Source organism: Carcharodon carcharias, chromosome 7 (genome assembly GCF_017639515.1).
Source record: "Carcharodon carcharias isolate sCarCar2 chromosome 7, sCarCar2.pri, whole genome shotgun sequence".
Taxonomy (NCBI): domain Eukaryota; kingdom Metazoa; phylum Chordata; class Chondrichthyes; order Lamniformes; family Lamnidae; genus Carcharodon; species Carcharodon carcharias.
Window position 1 is genome coordinate 88,879,402 of NC_054473.1, and position 16,200 is coordinate 88,895,601.

Consider the following 16,200-nt stretch of genomic DNA (forward strand, 5'->3'; position numbering starts at 1 on the left):
CACTGGGCCCAGTACACTGTGTGAACCCCAAGCACTGGGCCCAGCACACTGCGTGAACCCCAGGCACTGGGCCCAGCACACTGCATGAACCCCAGGCACTGGGCCAGGTACACTGTGTGAACCCCAGGCACTGGGCCCAGCACACTGCGTGAACCCCAGGCACTGGGCCCAGCACACTGTGTGAACCCCAGGCACTGGGCCCAGCACACTGCGTGAACCCCAGGCACTGGGCCCAGTACACTGTGTGAGCCCCAGGAATAGGCCTGGTGCACTGTGTGAACACCAGGGATCGAGCCCAGCACGCTGTTTGAATCCCAGGGACCGGGCTCAGTACATTGTGTAAACCCCAGGCACTGGACCCAATGGACTGTGTGAGCCCTAGGCACTGGGCACAGCGCACTGTGTAAACCCCAGGCTCTGGGTACAGGACACTGTGTGAACCCCAGGCACTGGACCCAGTGCACTGTGTAAAACACTGGAACTGTGCCCAGCGCACTATATAAGCCCCAGACACTGGGTCCAGCGCACAATGTAAACCTCCGGGACCAGGACCAATGCACTGTGTAAACCCGAGGCATTGAGCCCAATGCACTGTGTAAACCCGAGGCAGGGAGCCCTGTGCACTGTGTAAACCCGAGGCAGTGAGCCCAGTGCACTGTGTAAAACCAAGGCAGTGAGCCCAGTGCACTGTGTAAACCCGAGGCAGTGAGCCCTGTGCACTGTGTAAACCTGAGGCAGTGAGCCCAGTGCACTGTGTAAACCCGAGGCAGTGAGCACAGTGCACTGCGTAAACCCGAGGCAGTGAGCCCAGTGCACTGTGTATACCCGAGGCAGTGAGCCCAGTGCACTGCGTAAACCCGAGGCAGTGAGCCCTGTGCACTGTGTAAACCCGAGGCAGTGAGCACAGTGCACTGCGTAAACCCGAGGCAGTGAGCCCAGTGCACTGTGTAAACCCGAGGCAGTGAGCCCAGTGCACTGCGTAAACCCGAGGCAGTGAGCCCTGTGCACTGCGTAAACCCGAGGCAGTGAGCCCTGTGCACTGCGTAAACCCGAGGCAGTGAGCCCAGTGCACTGCGTAAACCCGAGGCAGTGAGCCCAGTGCACTGTGTAAACCCGAGGCAGTGAGCCCAGTGCACTGCGTGAACCCCAGGCACTGGGCCCAGTACACTGTGTGAGCCCCAGGAATAGGCCTGGTGCACTGTGTGAACCCCAGGGATCGAGCCCAGCACGCTGTTTGAATCCCAGGGACCGGGCTCAGTACATTGTGTAAACCCCAGGCCCTGGACCCAATGGACTGTGTGAGCCCTAGGCACTGGGCACAGCGCACTGTGTAAACCCCAGGCTCTGGGTACAGGACACTGTGTGAACCCCAGGCACTGGACCCAGTGCACTGTGTAAAACACTGGAACTGTGCCCAGCGCACTATATAAGCCCCAGACACTGGGTCCAGCGCACAATGTAAACCTCCGGGACCAGGACCAATGCACTGTGTAAACCCGAGGCAGTGAGCCCAATGCACTGTGTAAACCCGAGGCAGTGAGCCCAATGCACTGTGTAAACCCGAGGCAGTGAGCCCTGTGCACTGTGTAAACCCGAGGCAGTGAGCCCAGTGCACTGTGTAAAACCGAGGCAGTGAGCCCAGTGCAATGTGTAAACCCGAGGCAGTGAGCCCTGTGCACTGTGTAAACCTGAGGCAGTGAGCCCAGTGCACTGTGTAAACCCGAGGCAGTGAGCACAGTGCACTGCGTAAACCCGAGGCAGTGAGCCCAGTGCACTGTGTAAACCCGAGACAGTGAGCCCAGTGCACTGCGTAAACCCGAGGCAGTGAGCCCTGTGCACTGCGTAAACCCGAGGCAGTGAGCCCTGTGCACTGCGTAAACCCGAGGCAGTGAGCCCAGTGCACTGCGTAAACCCGAGGCAGTGAGCCCAGTGCACTGCGTAAACCCGAGGCAGTGAGCCCTGTGCACTGCGTAAACCCGAGGCAGTGAGCCCTGTGCACTGCGTAAACCCGAGGCAGTGAGCCCAGTGCAATGCGTAAACCCGAGGCAGTGAGCCCAGTGCACTGCGTAAACCCGAGGCAGTGAGCCCAGTGCACTGCGTAAACCCGAGGCAGTGAGCACAGTGCACTGCGTAAACCCGAGGCAGTGAGCCCTGTGCACTGCGTAAACCCGAGGCAGTGAGCCCAGTGCACTGTGTAAACCCGAGGCCGTGAGCCCTGTGCACTGTGAAAACCCGAGGCAGTGAGCCCAGTGCACTGTGTAAACCCGAGGCAGTGAGCCCAGTGCACTGTGTAAACCCGAGGCAGTGAGCCCAGTGTACTGTGTAAACCCGAGGCAGTGAGCCCAGTGCACTGTGTAAACCCGAGGCAGTGAGCCCAGTGCACTGTGTAAACCCGAGGCAGTGAGCCCAGTACACTGTGTAAACCCGAGGCAGTGAGCCCAGTGCACTGTGTAAACCCGAGGCAGTGAGCCCAGTGCACTGTGTAAACCCGAGGCAGTGAGCCCAGTGCACTGCTTAAACCCGAGCAGTGAGCCCTGTGCACTGCGTAAACCCGAGGCAGTGAGCCCTGTGCAGTGCGTAAACCCGAGGCAGTGAGCCCAGTGCACTGTGTAAACCCGAGGCAGTGAGCCCAGTGCACTGCGTAAACCCGAGGCAGTGAGCCCAGTGCAATGCGTAAACCCGAGGCAGTGAGCCCAGTGCAATGCGTAAACCCGAGGCAGTGAGCCCAGTGCACTGCGTAAACCCGAGGCAGTGAGCCCTGTGCACTGTGTAAACCCGAGGCAGTGAGCCCAGTGCACTGTGTAAACCCGAGGAAGTGAGCCCAGTGCACTGTGTAAACCCGAGGCAGTGAGCCCAGTGCACTGTGTAAACCCGAGGCAGTGAGCCCAGTGCACTGTGTAAACCCGAGGCAGTGAGCCCTGTGCACTGCGTAAACCCGAGGCAGTGAGCCCTGTGCACTGTGTAAACCCGAGGCAGTGAGCCCAGTGCACTGCGTAAACCCGAGGCAGTGAGCCCAGTGCACTGCGTAAACCCGAGGCAGTGAGCCCAGTGCACTGTGTAAACCCGAGGCAGTGAGCCCAGTGCACTGTGTAAACCCGAGGCAGTGAGCCCTGTGCACTGTGTAAACCCGAGGCAGTGAGCCCAGTGCACTGTGTAAACCCGAGGCAGTGAGCCCTGTGCACTGTGTAAACCCGAGGCAGTGAGCCCAGTGCACTGCGTAAACCCGAGGCAGTGAGCCCTGTGCACTGTGTAAACCCGAGGCAGTGAGCCCAGTGCACTGCGTAAACCCGAGGCAGTGAGCCCAGTGCACTGCGTAAACCCGAGGCAGTGAGCCCTGTGCACTGTGTAAACCCGAGGCAGTGAGCCCAGTGCACTGTGTAAACCCGAGGCAGTGAGCCCAGTGCACTGCGTAAACCCGAGGCAGTGAGCCCTGTGCACTGTGTAAACCCGAGGCAGTGAGCCCAGTGCACTGTGTAAACCCGAGGCAGTGAGCCCTGTGCACTGTGTAAACCCGAGGCAGTGAGCCCTGTGCACTGTGTAAACCCGAGGCAGTGAGCCCAGTGCACTGTGTAAACCCGAGGCAGTGAGCCCTGTGCACTGTGTAAACCCGAGGCAGTGAGCCCTGTGCACTGTGTGAACCCGAGGCAGTGAGCCCAGTGCACTGTGTAAACCACTGGAACTGTGCCCAGCGCACTATATAAGCCCCAGACACTGTGTCCAGCGCACAATGTAAACCTCCGGGACCAGGACCAATGCACTGTGTAAACCCGAGGCATTGAGCCCAGTGCACTGTATAAAACCGAGGCAGTGAGCCCTGTGCACTGTGTAAACCCGAGGCAGTGAGCCCAGTGCACTGTGTAAACCCGAGGCAGTGAGCCCTGTGCACTGTGTAAACCCGAGGCAGTGAGCCCTGTGCACTGTGTAAACCCGAAGCAGTGAGGCCTGTGCACTGTGTAAACCCGAGGCAGTGAGCCCAGTGCACTGAGTAAACCCGAGGCAGTGAGCCCAGTGCACTGCGTAAACCCGAGGCAGTGAGCCCAGTGCACTGTGTAAACCCAAGGCAGTGAGCCCTGTGCAAAGTGTAAACCCGAGGCAGTGAGCCCAGTGCACTGTGTAAACCCGAGGCAGTGAGCCCAGTGCACTGTGTAAACCCGAGGCAGTGAGCCCAGTGCACTGTGTAAACCCGAGGCAGTGAGCCCAGTGCACTGTGTAAACCCGAGGCAGTGAGCCCAGTACACTGTGTAAACCCGAGGCAGTGAGCCCAGTGCACTGTGTAAACCCGAGGCAGTGAGCCCAGTGCACTGTGTAAACCCGAGGCAGTGAGCCCAGTGCACTGCTTAAACCCGAAGCAGTGAGCCCTGTGCAGTGCGTAAACCCGAGGCAGTGAGCCCTGTGCAGTGCGTAAACCCGAGGCAGTGAGCCCAGTGCACTGTGTAAACCCGAGGCAGTGAGCCCTGTGCACTGTGTAAACCCGAGGCAGTGAGCCCAGTGCACTGCGTAAAACCGAGGCAGTGAGCCCTGTGCACTGCGTAAACCCGAGGCAGTGAGCCCAGTGCACTGCGTAAACCCGAGGCAGTGAGCACTGTGCACTGCGTAAACCCGAGGCAGTGAGCCCTGTGCACTGTGTAAACCCGAGGCAGTGAGCCCAGTGCACTGTGTAAACCCGAGGCAGTGAGCCCAGTGCACTGTGTAAACCCGAGGCAGTGAGCACAGTGCAATGCGTAAACCCGAGGCAGTGAGCCCAGTGCACTGTGTAAACCCGAGGCAGTGAGCCCAGTGCACTGAGTAAACCCGAGGCAGTGAGCCCAGTGCACTGCGTAAACCCGAGGCAGTGAGCCCAGTGCACTGTGTAAACCCGAGGCAGTGAGCCCTGTGCACTGTGTAAACCCGAGGCAGTGAGCCCTGTGCACTGTGTAAATCCGAGGCAGTGAGCCCAGTGCACTGTGTAAACCCGAGGCAGTGAGCCCAGTGCACTGTGTAAACCCGAGGCAGTGAGCCCTGTGCACTGTGTAAACCCGAGGCAGTGAGCCCAGTGCACTGTGTAAACCCGAGGCAGTGAGCCCTGTGCACTGTGTAAACCCGAGGCAGTGAGCCCTGTGCACTGTGTAAACCCGAGGCAGTGAGCCCTGTGCACTGTGTAAACCCGAGGCAGTGAGCCCAGTGCACTGTGTAAACCCGAGGCAGTGAGCCCAGTGTACTGTGTAAACCCGAGGCAGTGAGCCCAGTGCACTGTGTAAACCCGAGGCAGTGAGCCCAGTGCACAGCGTAAACCCGAGGCAGTGAGCACAGTGCACTGCGTAAAACCGAGGCAGTGAGCCCAGTGCACTGCGTAAACCCGAGGCAGTGAGCCCAGTGCACTGCGTAAACCCGAGGCAGTGAGCCCAGTGCACTGCGTAAACCCGAGGCAGTGAGCCCTGTGCACTGTGTAAACCCGAGGCAGTGAGCCCAGTGCACTGTGTAAACCCGAGGCAGTGAGCACAGTGCACTGTGTAAACCCGAGGCAGTGAGCCCAGTGCACTGTGTAAACCCGAGGCAGTGAGCCCTGTGCACTGTGTAAACCCGAGGCAGTGAGCCCTGTGCACTGTGTAAACCCGAGGCAGTGAGCCCAGTGCACTGTGTAAACCCGAGGCAGTGAGCCCAGTGCACTGTGTAAACCCGAGGCAGTGAGCACAGTGCAATGCGTAAACCCGAGGCAGTGAGCCCAGTGCACTGTGTAAACCCGAGGCAGTGAGCCCAGTGCACTGCGTAAACCCGAGGCAGTGAGCCCTGTGCACTGCGTAAACCCGAGGCAGTGAGCCCAGTGCACTGCGTAAACCCGAGGCAGTGAGCCCTGTGCACTGTGTAAACCCGAGGCAGTGAGCCCTGTGCACTGTGTAAACCCGAGGCAGTGAGCCCAGTGCACTGTGTAAACCCGAGGCAGTGAGCCCAGTGCACTGTGTAAACCCGAGGCAGTGAGCACAGTGCACTGCGTAAACCCGAGGCAGTGAGCCCAGTGCACTGCGTAAACCCGAGGCAGTGAGCCCTGTGCACTGCGTAAACCCGAGGCAGTGAGCCCAGTGCACTGCGTGAACCCGAGGCAGTGAGCCCTGTGCACTGTGTGAACCCGAGGCAGTGAGCCCAGTGCACTGCTTAAACCCGAGGCAGTGAGCCCAGTGCACTGCGTAAACCCGAGGCAGTGAGCCCAGTGCAATGCGTAAACCCGAGGCAGTGAGCCCAGTGCACTGCGTAAACCCGAGGCAGTGAGCACAGTGCACTGCGTAAACCCGAGGCAGTGAGCCCAGTGCTCTGTGTAAACCCGAGGCAGTGAGCCCTGTGCACTGTGTAAACCCGAGGCAGTGAGCCCAGTGCACTGCGTAAACCCGAGGCAGTGAGCCCTGTGCACTGTGTAAACCCGAGGCAGTGAGCCCAGTGCACTGTGTAAACCCGAGGCAGTGAGCCCTGTGCACTGTGTAAACCTGAGGCAGTGAGCCCTGTGCACTGTGTAAACCCGAGGCAGTGAGCCCAGTGCACTGTGTAAAGCCGAGGCAGTGAGCCCAGTGCACTGTGTAAAGCCGAGGCAGTGAGCCCAGTGCACTGTGTAAACCCGAGTCAGTGAGCCCAGTGCACTGTGTAAACCCGAGGCAGTGAGCCCAGTGCACTGTGTAAACCCGAGGCAGTGAGCCCAGTGCACTGCGTAAACCCGAGGCAGTGAGCACAGTGCACTGCGTAAACCCGAGGCAGTGAGCACAGTGCACTGCGTAAACCCGAGGCAGTGAGCCCTGTGCACTGCGTAAACCCGAGGCAGTGAGCCCAGTGCACTGCGTGAACCCGAGGCAGTGAGCACTGTGCACTGCGTAAACCCGAGGCAGTGAGCCCTGTGAACTGCGTAAACCCGAGGCAGTGAACCCTGTGCACTGCGTAAACCCGAGGCAGTGAGCCCTGTGCACTGCGTAAACCCGAGGCAGTGAGCCCAGTGCACTGTGTAAACCCGAGGCAGTGAGCCCTGTGCACTGCGTGAACCCGAGGCAGTGAGCCCAGTGCACTGCGTAAACCCGAGGCAGTGAGCCCAGTGCACTGCGTAATCCCGAGGCAGTGAGCCCAGTGCAATGCGTAAACCCGAGGCAGTGAGACCAGTGCACTGCGTAAACCCGAGGCAGTGAGCACAGTGCACTGCGTAAACCCGAGGCAGTGAGCCCTGTGCACTGCGTAAACCCGAGGCAGTGAGCCCTGTGCACTGCGTAAACCCGAGGCAGTGAGCCCTGTGCACTGCGTAAACCCGAGGCAGTGAACCCTGTGCACTGCGTAAACCCGAGGCAGTGAGCCCTGTGCACTGCGTAAATCCGAGCCAGTGAGCCCTGTGCACTGTGTAAACCCGAGGCAGTGAGCCCTGTGCACTGTGTGAACCCGAGGCAGTGAGCCCAGTGCACAGCGTAAACCCGAGGCAGTGAGCCCTGTGCACTGCGTAAACCCGAGGCAGTGAGCCCTGTGCACTGTGTAAACCCGAGGCAGTGAGCCCTGTGCACTGTGTAAACCCGAGGCAGTGAGCCCTGTGCACTGTGTAAACCCGAGGCAGTGAGCCCAGTGCACTGTGTAAACCCGAGGCAGTGAGCCCAGTGCACTGTGTAAACCCGAGGCAGTGAGCCCTGTGCACTGTGTAAACCCGAGGCAGTGAGCCCAGTGCACTGCGTAAACCCGAGGCAGTGAGCCCAGTGCACTGCGTAAACCCGAGGCAGTGAGCCCAGTGCAATGCGTAAACCCGAGGCAGTGAGCCCAGTGCACTGCGTAAACCCGAGGCAGTGAGCCCTGTGCACTGTGTAAACCCGAGGCAGTGAGCCCAGTGCACTGCGTAAACCCGAGGCAGTGAGCCCTGTGCACTGCGTAAACCCGAGGCAGTGAGCCCAGTGCACTGTGTAAACCCGAGGCAGTGAGCCCAGTGCACTGTGTAAACCTGAGGCAGTCAGCCCTGTGCACTGTGTAAACCTGAGGCAGTGAGCCCAGTGCACTGTGTAAACCCGAGGCAGTGAGCCCTGTGCACTGTGTAAACCCGAGGCAGTGAGCCCAGTGCACTGCGTAAACCCGAGGCAGTGAGCCCTGTGCACTGTGTAAAGCCGAGGCAGTGAGCCCAGTGCACTGCGTAAACCCGAGGCAGTGAGCCCTGTGCACTGTGTAAACCCGAGGCAGTGAGCACAGTGCACTGTGTAAACCCGAGGCAGTGAGCCCAGTGCACTGCGTAAACCCGAGGCAGTGAGCCCTGTGCACTGTGTAAACCCGAGGCAGTGAGCCCAGTGCACTGTGTAAACCCGAGGCAGTGAGCCCAGTGCACTGTGTAAACCCGAGGCAGTGAGCCCTGTGCACTGTGTAAACCCGAGGCAGTGAGCCCTGTGCACTGTGTAAACCCGAGGCAGTGAGCCCTGTGCACTGTGTAAACCCGAGGCAGTGAGCCCTGTGCACTGTGTAAACCCGAGGCAGTGAGCCCTGTGCACTGTGTAAACCCGAGGCAGTGAGCCCTGTGCACTGTGTAAACCCGAGGCAGTGAGCCCTGTGCACTGTGTAAACCCGAGGCAGTGAGCCCTGTGCACTGTGTGAACCCGAGGCAGTGAGCCCAGTGCACTGTGTAAATCCGAGGCAGTGAGCCCTGTGCACTGCGTAAACCCGAGGCAGTGAGCCCAGTGCACTGCGTAAACCCGAGGCAGTGAGCCCTGTGCACTGTGTAAACCCGAGGCAGTGAGCCCAGTGCACTGTGTAAACCCGAGGCATTGAGCCCTGTGCACTGTGTAAACCCGAGGCAGTGAGCCCAGTGCATTGTGTAAACCCGAGGCAGTGAGCCCTGTGCATTGTGTAAACCCGAGGCAGTGAGCCCAGTGCACTGTGTAAACCCGAGGCAGTGAGCCCAGTGCACTGTGTAAACCACTAGAACTGTGCCCAGCGCACTATATAAGCCCCAGACACTGTGTCCAGTGCACAATGTAAACCTCCGGGACCAGGACCAATGCACTGTGTAAAACCGAGGCAGTGAGCCCAGTGCACTGTGTAAACCCGAGGCAGTGAGCCCAGTGCACTGTGTAAACCCGAGGCAGTGAGCCCTGTGCACTGTGTAAACCCGAGGCAGTGAGCCCTGTGCACTGTGTAAACCCGAAGCAGTGAGGCCTGTGCACTGTGTAAACCCGAGGCAGTGAGCCCAGTGCACTGTGTAAACCCGAGGCAGTGAGCCCAGTGCACTGCGTAAACCCGAGGCAGTGAGCCCAGTGCACTGTGTAAACCCGAGGCAGTGAGCCCAGTGCACTGTGTAAACCCGAGGCAGTGAGCCCAGTGCACTGTGTAAACCCGAGGCAGTGAGCCCAGTGCACTGTGTAAACCCGAGGCAGTGAGCCCAGTGCACTGTGTAAACCCGAGGCAGTGAGCCCAGTGCACTGCGTAAACCCGAGGCAGTGAGCCCTGTGCACTGTGTAAACCTGAGGCCGTGAGCCCAGTGCACTGTGTAAACCCGAGGCAGTGAGCCCAGTGCACTGCGTAAACCCGAGGCAGTGAGCCCAGTGCACTCTGTAAACCCGAGGCAGTGAGCCCAGTGCACTGCGTAAACCCGAGGCAGTGAGCCCTGTGCACTGCGTAAACCCGAGGCAGTGAGCCCAGTGCACTGCGTAAACCCGAGGCAGTGAGCCCTGTGCACTGCGTAAACCCGAGGCAGTGAGCCCAGTGCACTGTGTAAACCCGAGGCAGTGAGCCCTGTGCACTGTGTAAACCCGAGGCAGTGAGCCCAGTGCACTGTGTGAACCCCAGGCATCAGGCCCAGCGCACTGTGTGAACTTCAGGCATCGGGCCCAGTGCACTGCGTGAACCCCAGGCACTGGGCCCAGTGCACTGTGTGAACCCCAGGCACCGGGCCCAGTGCACTGTGAACCTTAGTCATCAGGCCCAGCGTGCTGTGTGAACCCCAGGCACTGGGCCCAGCACACTGCGTGAACCCCAGGCACTAGGCCCAGCACACTGCGTGAACCCCAGGCACTGGGCCCAGCACACTGCGTGAACCCCAGGCACTGGGCCCAGCACACTGCGTGAACCCCAGGCACTGGGCCCAGTACACTGTGTGAACCACAGGCTTAGGCCTGGTGCACTGTGTGAACCCCAGGGATCGAGCCCAGCACGCTGTCTGAATCCCAGGGACTGGGCTCAGTACATTGTGTAAATCCCAGGCACTGGACCCAATGGAATGTGTGAGCCCTAGGCACTGGGCACAGCGCACTGTGTAAACCCCAGGCTCTGGGTACAGGACACTGTGTGAACCCCAGGCACTGGACCCAGTGCACTGTGTAAACCACTGCAACTGTGCCCAGCGCACTATATAAGCCCCAGACACTGGGTCCAGCGCACAATGTAAACCTCTGGGACCAGGAACAATGCACTGTGTAAACCCGAGGCAGTGAGCCCAGTGCACTGTGTAAACCCGAGGCAGTGAGCCCTGTGCACTGTGTAAACCCGAGGCAGTGAGCCCAGTGCACTGTGTAAACCCGAGGCAGTGAGCCCAGTGCACTGTGTAAACCCGAGGCAGTGAGCCCTGTGCACTGTGTAAACCTGAGGCAGTGAGCCCAGTGCACTGTGTAAACCCGAGGCAGTGAGCCCAGTGCACTGTGTAAACCCAAGGCAGTGACCCCAGTGCACTGTGTAAACCCGAAGCAGTGAGCCCAGTGCACTGCGTAAACCCGAGGCAGTGAGCCCAGTGCACTGCTTAAACCCGAGGCAGTGAGCCCAGTGCACTGCGTAAATCCGAGGCAGTAAGCCCTGTGCACTGTGTAATCCCGAGGCAGTGAGCCCAGTGCACTGCGTAAACCCGAGGCAGTGAGCCCTGTGCACTGTGTAAACCCGAGGCAGTGAGCCCTGTGCACTGTGTAAACCCGAGGCAGTGAGCCCTGTGCACTGTGTAAACCCGAAGCAGTGAGCCCTGTGCACTGTGTAAACCCGAGGCAGTGAGCCCAGTGCACTGTGTAAACCCGAGGCAGTGAGCCCAGTGCACTGCTTAAACCCGAGGCAGTGAGCCCAGTGCACTGTGTAAACCCGAGGCAGTGAGCCCTGTGCACTGTGTAAACCCGAGGCAGTGAGCCCAGTGCACTGTGTAAACCCGAGGCAGTGAGCCCAGTGCACTGTGTAAACCCGAGGCAGTGAGCCCAGTGCACTGTATAAACCCGAGGCAGTGAGCCCTGTGCACTGTGTAAACCTGAGGCAGTGAGCCCTGTGCACTGTGTAAACCCGAGGCAGTGAGCCCAGTGCACTGCGTAAACCCGAGGCAGTGAGCCCAGTGCACTGTGTAAACCCGAGGCAGTGAGCCCAGTGCACTGCGTAAACCCGAGGCAGTGAGCCCTGTGCACTGCGTAAACCCGAGGCAGTGAGCCCAGTGCACTGCGTAAACCCGAGGCAGTGAGCCCTGTGCACTGCGTAAACCCGAGGCAGTGAGCCCTGTGCACTTTGTAAACCCGAGGCAGTGAGCCCAGTGCACTGTGTAAACCCGAGGCAGTGAGCCCAGTGCACTGTGTAAACCCGAGGCAGTGAGCCCTGTGCACTGAGTAAACCCGAGGCAGTGAGCCCAGTGCACTGCGTAAACCCGAGGCAGTGAGCCCAGTGCACTGCGTAAACCCGAGGCAGTGAGCCCTGTGCACTGTGTAAACCCGAGGCAGTGAGCCCTCTGCACTGTGTAAACCCAAGGCAGTGAGCCCAGTGCACTGTGTAAACCCGAGGCAGTGAGCCCTGTGCACTGTGTAAACCCGAGGCAGTGAGCCCAGTGCACTGTGTAAACCCGAGGCAGTGAGCCCAGTGCACTGTGTGAACCCGAAGCATTGAGCCCTGTGCACTGCGTAAACCCGAGGCAGTGAGCCCAGTGCACTGCGTAAACCCGAGGCAGTGAGCCCAGTGCACTGCGTAAACCCGAGGCAGTGAGCCCAGTGCACTGTGTAAACCCGAGGCAGTGAGCACAGTGCAATGCGTAAACCCGAGGCAGTGAGCCCAGTGCACTGTGTAAACCCGAGGCAGTGAGCCCAGTGCACTGCGTAAACCCGAGGCAGTGAGCACAGTGCACTGCGTAAACCCGAGGCAGTGAGCCCTGTGCACTGTGTAAACCCGAGGCAGTGAGCCCAGTGCACTGTGTAAACCCGAGGCAGTGAGCCCAGTGCACTGCGTAAACCCGAGGCAGTGAGCCCTGTGCACTTTGTAAACCCGAGGCAGTGAGCCCAGTGCACTGTGTAAACCCGAGGCAGTGAGCCCTGTGCACTGTGTAAACCCGAGGCAGTGAGCCCTGTGCACTGTGTAAACACGAGGCAGTGAGCCCTGTGCACTGTGTAAACCTGAGGCAGTGAGCCCAGTGCACTGTGTAAACCCGAGGCAGTGAGCCCAGTGCACAGCGTAAACCCGAGGCAGTGAGCACAGTGCACTGCGTAAAACCGAGGCAGTGAGCCCAGTGCACTGTGTAAACCCGAGGCAGTGAGCCCAGTGCACTGTGTAAACCCGAGGCAGTGAGCCCTGTGCACTGTGTAAACCCGAGGCAGTGAGCCCAGTGCACTGTGTAAACCCGAGGCAGTGAGCCCTGTGCACTGCGTAAACCCGAGGCAGTGAGCCCTGTGCACTGTGTAAACCCGAGGCAGTGAGCCCAGTGCACTGAGTAAACCCGAGGCAGTGAGCCCTGTGCACTGTGTAAACCCGAGGCAGTGAGCCCAGTGCACTGTGTAAACCCGAGGCAGTGAGCCCAGTGCACTGTGTAAACCCGAGGCAGTGAGCCCAGTGCACTGTGTAAACCCGAGGCAGTGAGCCCTGTGCACTGTGTAAACCCGAGGCAGTGAGCCCAGTGCACTGCGTAAACCCGAGGCAGTGAGCCCTGTGCACTGCGTAAACCCGAGGCAGTGAGCCCAGTGCACTGCGTAAACCCGAGGCAGTGAGCCCTGTGCACTGTGTAAACCCGAGGCAGTGAGCCCAGTGCACTGTGTAAACCCGAGGCAGTGAGCCCAGTGCACTGCGTAAACCCGAGGCAGTGAGCCCTGTGCACTGTGTAAACCCGAGGCAGTGAGCCCAGTGCACTGTGTAAACCCGAGGCAGTGAGCCCTGTGCACTGTGTAAACCCGAGGCAGTGAGCCCTGTGCACTGTGTAAACCCGAGGCAGTGAGCCCTGTGCACTGTGTAAACCCGAGGCAGTGAGCCCAGTGCACTGTGTAAACCCGAGGCAGTGAGCCCTGTGCACTGTGTAAACCCGAGGCAGTGAGCCCTGTGCACTGTGTAAACCCGAGGCAGTGAGCCCAGTGCACTGTGTAAACCCGAGGCAGTGAGCCCTGTGCACTGTGTAAACCCGAGGCAGTGAGCCCTGTGCACTGTGTGAACCCGAGGCAGTGAGCCCAGTGCACTGTGTAAACCACTGGAACTGTGCCCAGCGCACTATATAAGCCCCAGACACTGTGTCCAGCGCACAATGTAAACCTCCGGGACCAGGACCAATGCACTGTGTAAACCCGAGGCATTGAGCCCAGTGCACTGTATAAAACCGAGGCAGTGAGCCCTGTGCACTGTGTAAACCCGAGGCAGTGAGCCCAGTGCACTGTGTAAACCCGAGGCAGTGAGCCCTGTGCACTGTGTAAACCCGAGGCAGTGAGCCCTGTGCACTGTGTAAACCCGAGGCAGTGAGCCCTGTGCACTGTGTAAACCCGAAGCAGTGAGGCCTGTGCACTGTGTAAACCCGAGGCAGTGAGCCCAGTGCACTGCGTAAACCCGAGGCAGTGAGCCCAGTGCACTGTGTAAACCCGAGGCAGTGAGCCCTGTGCACTGTGTAAACCCGAGGCAGTGAGCCCAGTGCACTGTGTAAACCCGAGGCAGTGAGCCCAGTGCACTGTGTAAACCCGAGGCAGTGAGCCCAGTGCACTGTGTAAACCCGAGGCAGTGAGCCCAGTGCACTGTGTAAACCCGAGGCAGTGAGCCCAGCGCACTGTGTAAACCTCAGGCAGTGAGCCCAGTGCACTGCGTAAACCCGAGGCAGTGAGCCCAGTGCACTGTGTGAACCCGAGGCACGTGAGCCCAGTGCACTGTGTAAACCTAGGCAGTGAGCCCAGTGCACTGTGTAACCCGAGGCAGTGAGCCCAGTGCACTGTGTAAACCCGAGGCAGTTGGCCCAGCACACTGTGTGAACCCCAGGCACTTGGCCCAGCTCACTGCGTGAACCCCAGGCACTGGGCCCAGCACACTGCGTGAACCCCAGGCACTGGGCCCAGCACACTGCGTGAACCCCAGGCACTGGGCCCAGTACACTGTGTGAACCACAGGCTTAGGCCTGGTGCACTGTGTGAACCCCAGGGATCGAGCCCAGCACGCTGTCTGAATCCCAGGGACTGGGCTCAGTACATTGTGTAAATCCCAGGCACTGGACCCAATGGAATGTGTGAGCCCTAGGCACTGGGCACAGCGCACTGTGTAAACCCCAGGCTCTAGGTACAGGACACTGTGTGAACCCCAGGCACTGGACCCAGTGCACTGTGTAAACCACTGCAACTGTGCCCAGCGCACTATATAAGCCCCAGACACTGGGTCCAGCACACAATGTAAACCTCCGGGACCAGGAACAATGCACTGTGTAAACCCGAGGCAGTGAGCCCAGTGCACTGCGTAAACCCGAGGCAGTGAGCCCAGTGCACTGTATAAACCCGAGGCAGTGAGCCCTGTGCACTGTGTAAACCTGAGGCAGTGAGCCCTGTGCACTGTGTAAACCCGAGGCAGTGAGCCCAGTGCACTGCGTAAACCCGAGGCAGTGAGCCCAGTGCACTGCGTAAACCCGAGGCAGTGAGCCCAGTGCACTGTGTAAACCCGAGGCAGTGAGCCCTGTGCACTGTGTAAACCCGAGTCAGTGAGCCCAGTGCACTGTGTAATCCCGAGTCAGTGAGCCCAGTGCACTGTGTAAACCCGAGGCACTGAGCCCAGTGCACTGTGTAAACCCGAGGCAGTGAGCCCTGTGCACTGTGTAAACCCGAGGCAGTGAGCCCAGTGCACTGTGTGAACCCGAAGCATTGAGGCCTGTGCACTGCGTAAACCCGAGGCAGTGAGCCCAGTGCACTGCGTAAACCCGAGGCAGTGAGCCCAGTGCACTGCGTAAACCCGAGGCAGTGAGCCCAGTGCACTGCGTAAACCCGAGGCAGTGAGCCCAGTGCACTGCGTAAACCCGAGGCAGTGAGCCCAGTGCACTGTGTAAACCCGAGGCAGTGAGCCCTTTGCACTGTGTAAACCCGAGGCAGTGAGCCCTGTGCACTGTGTAAACCCGAGGCAGTGAGCCCAGTGCAACTGTGTAAACCCGAGGCAGTGAGCCCTGTGCACTGTGTAAACCCGAGGCAGTGAGCCCTGTGCACTGTGTAAAGCCGAGGCAGTGAGCCCAGTGCACTGCGTAAACCCGAGGCAGTGAGCCCTGTGCACTGTGTAAACCCGAGGCAGTGAGCCCAGTGCACTGTGTAAACCCGAGGCAGTGAGCCCAGTGCACTGCGTAAACCCGAGGCAGTGAGCCCTGTGCACTGTGTAAACCCGAGGCAGTGAGCCCAGTGCACTGTGTAAACCCGAGGCAGTGAGCCCAGTGCACTGTGTAAACCCGAGGCATTGAGCCCTGTGCACTGTGTAAACCCGAGGCAGTGAGCCCTGTGCACTGTGTAAACCCGAGGCAGTGAGCCCTGTGCACTGTGTAAACCCGAGGCAGTGAGCCCTGTGCACTGTGTAAACCCGAGGCAGTGAGCCCTGTGCACTGTGTAAACCCGAGGCAGTGAGCCCTGTGCACTGTGTAAACCCGAGGCAGTGAGCCCTGTGCACTGTGTAAACCCGAGGCAGTGAGCCCTGTGCACTGTGTGAACCCGAGGCAGTGAGCCCAGTGCACTGTGTAAACCACTGGAACTGTGCCCAGCGCACTATATAAGCCCCAGACACTGTGTCCAGCGCACAATGTAAACCTCCGGGACCAGGACCAATGCACTGTGTAAACCCGAGGCATTGAGCCCAGTGCACTGTATAAAACCGAGGCAGTGAGCCCTGTGCACTGTGTAAACCCGAGGCAGTGAGCCCAGTGCACTGTGTAAACCCGAGGCAGTGAGCCCTGTGCACTGTGTAAACCCGAGGCAGTGAGCCCTGTGCACTCTGTAAACCCGAAGCAGTGAGGCCTGTGCACTGTGTAAACCCGAGGCAGTGAGCACAGTGCACTGAGTAAATCCGAGACAGTGAGCCCAGTGC

The 16,200-nt window shown here is 59.7% G+C and overlaps 1 protein-coding gene across 1 annotated transcript in view; it reads left to right on the forward strand.

Annotated features, from left to right (window-relative positions):
- plxnd1 (plexin D1) overlaps positions 1–16,200 on the forward strand; it is a 357,498-nt gene that overhangs the window by 319,851 nt on the left and 21,447 nt on the right. The window lies entirely within an intron of this gene.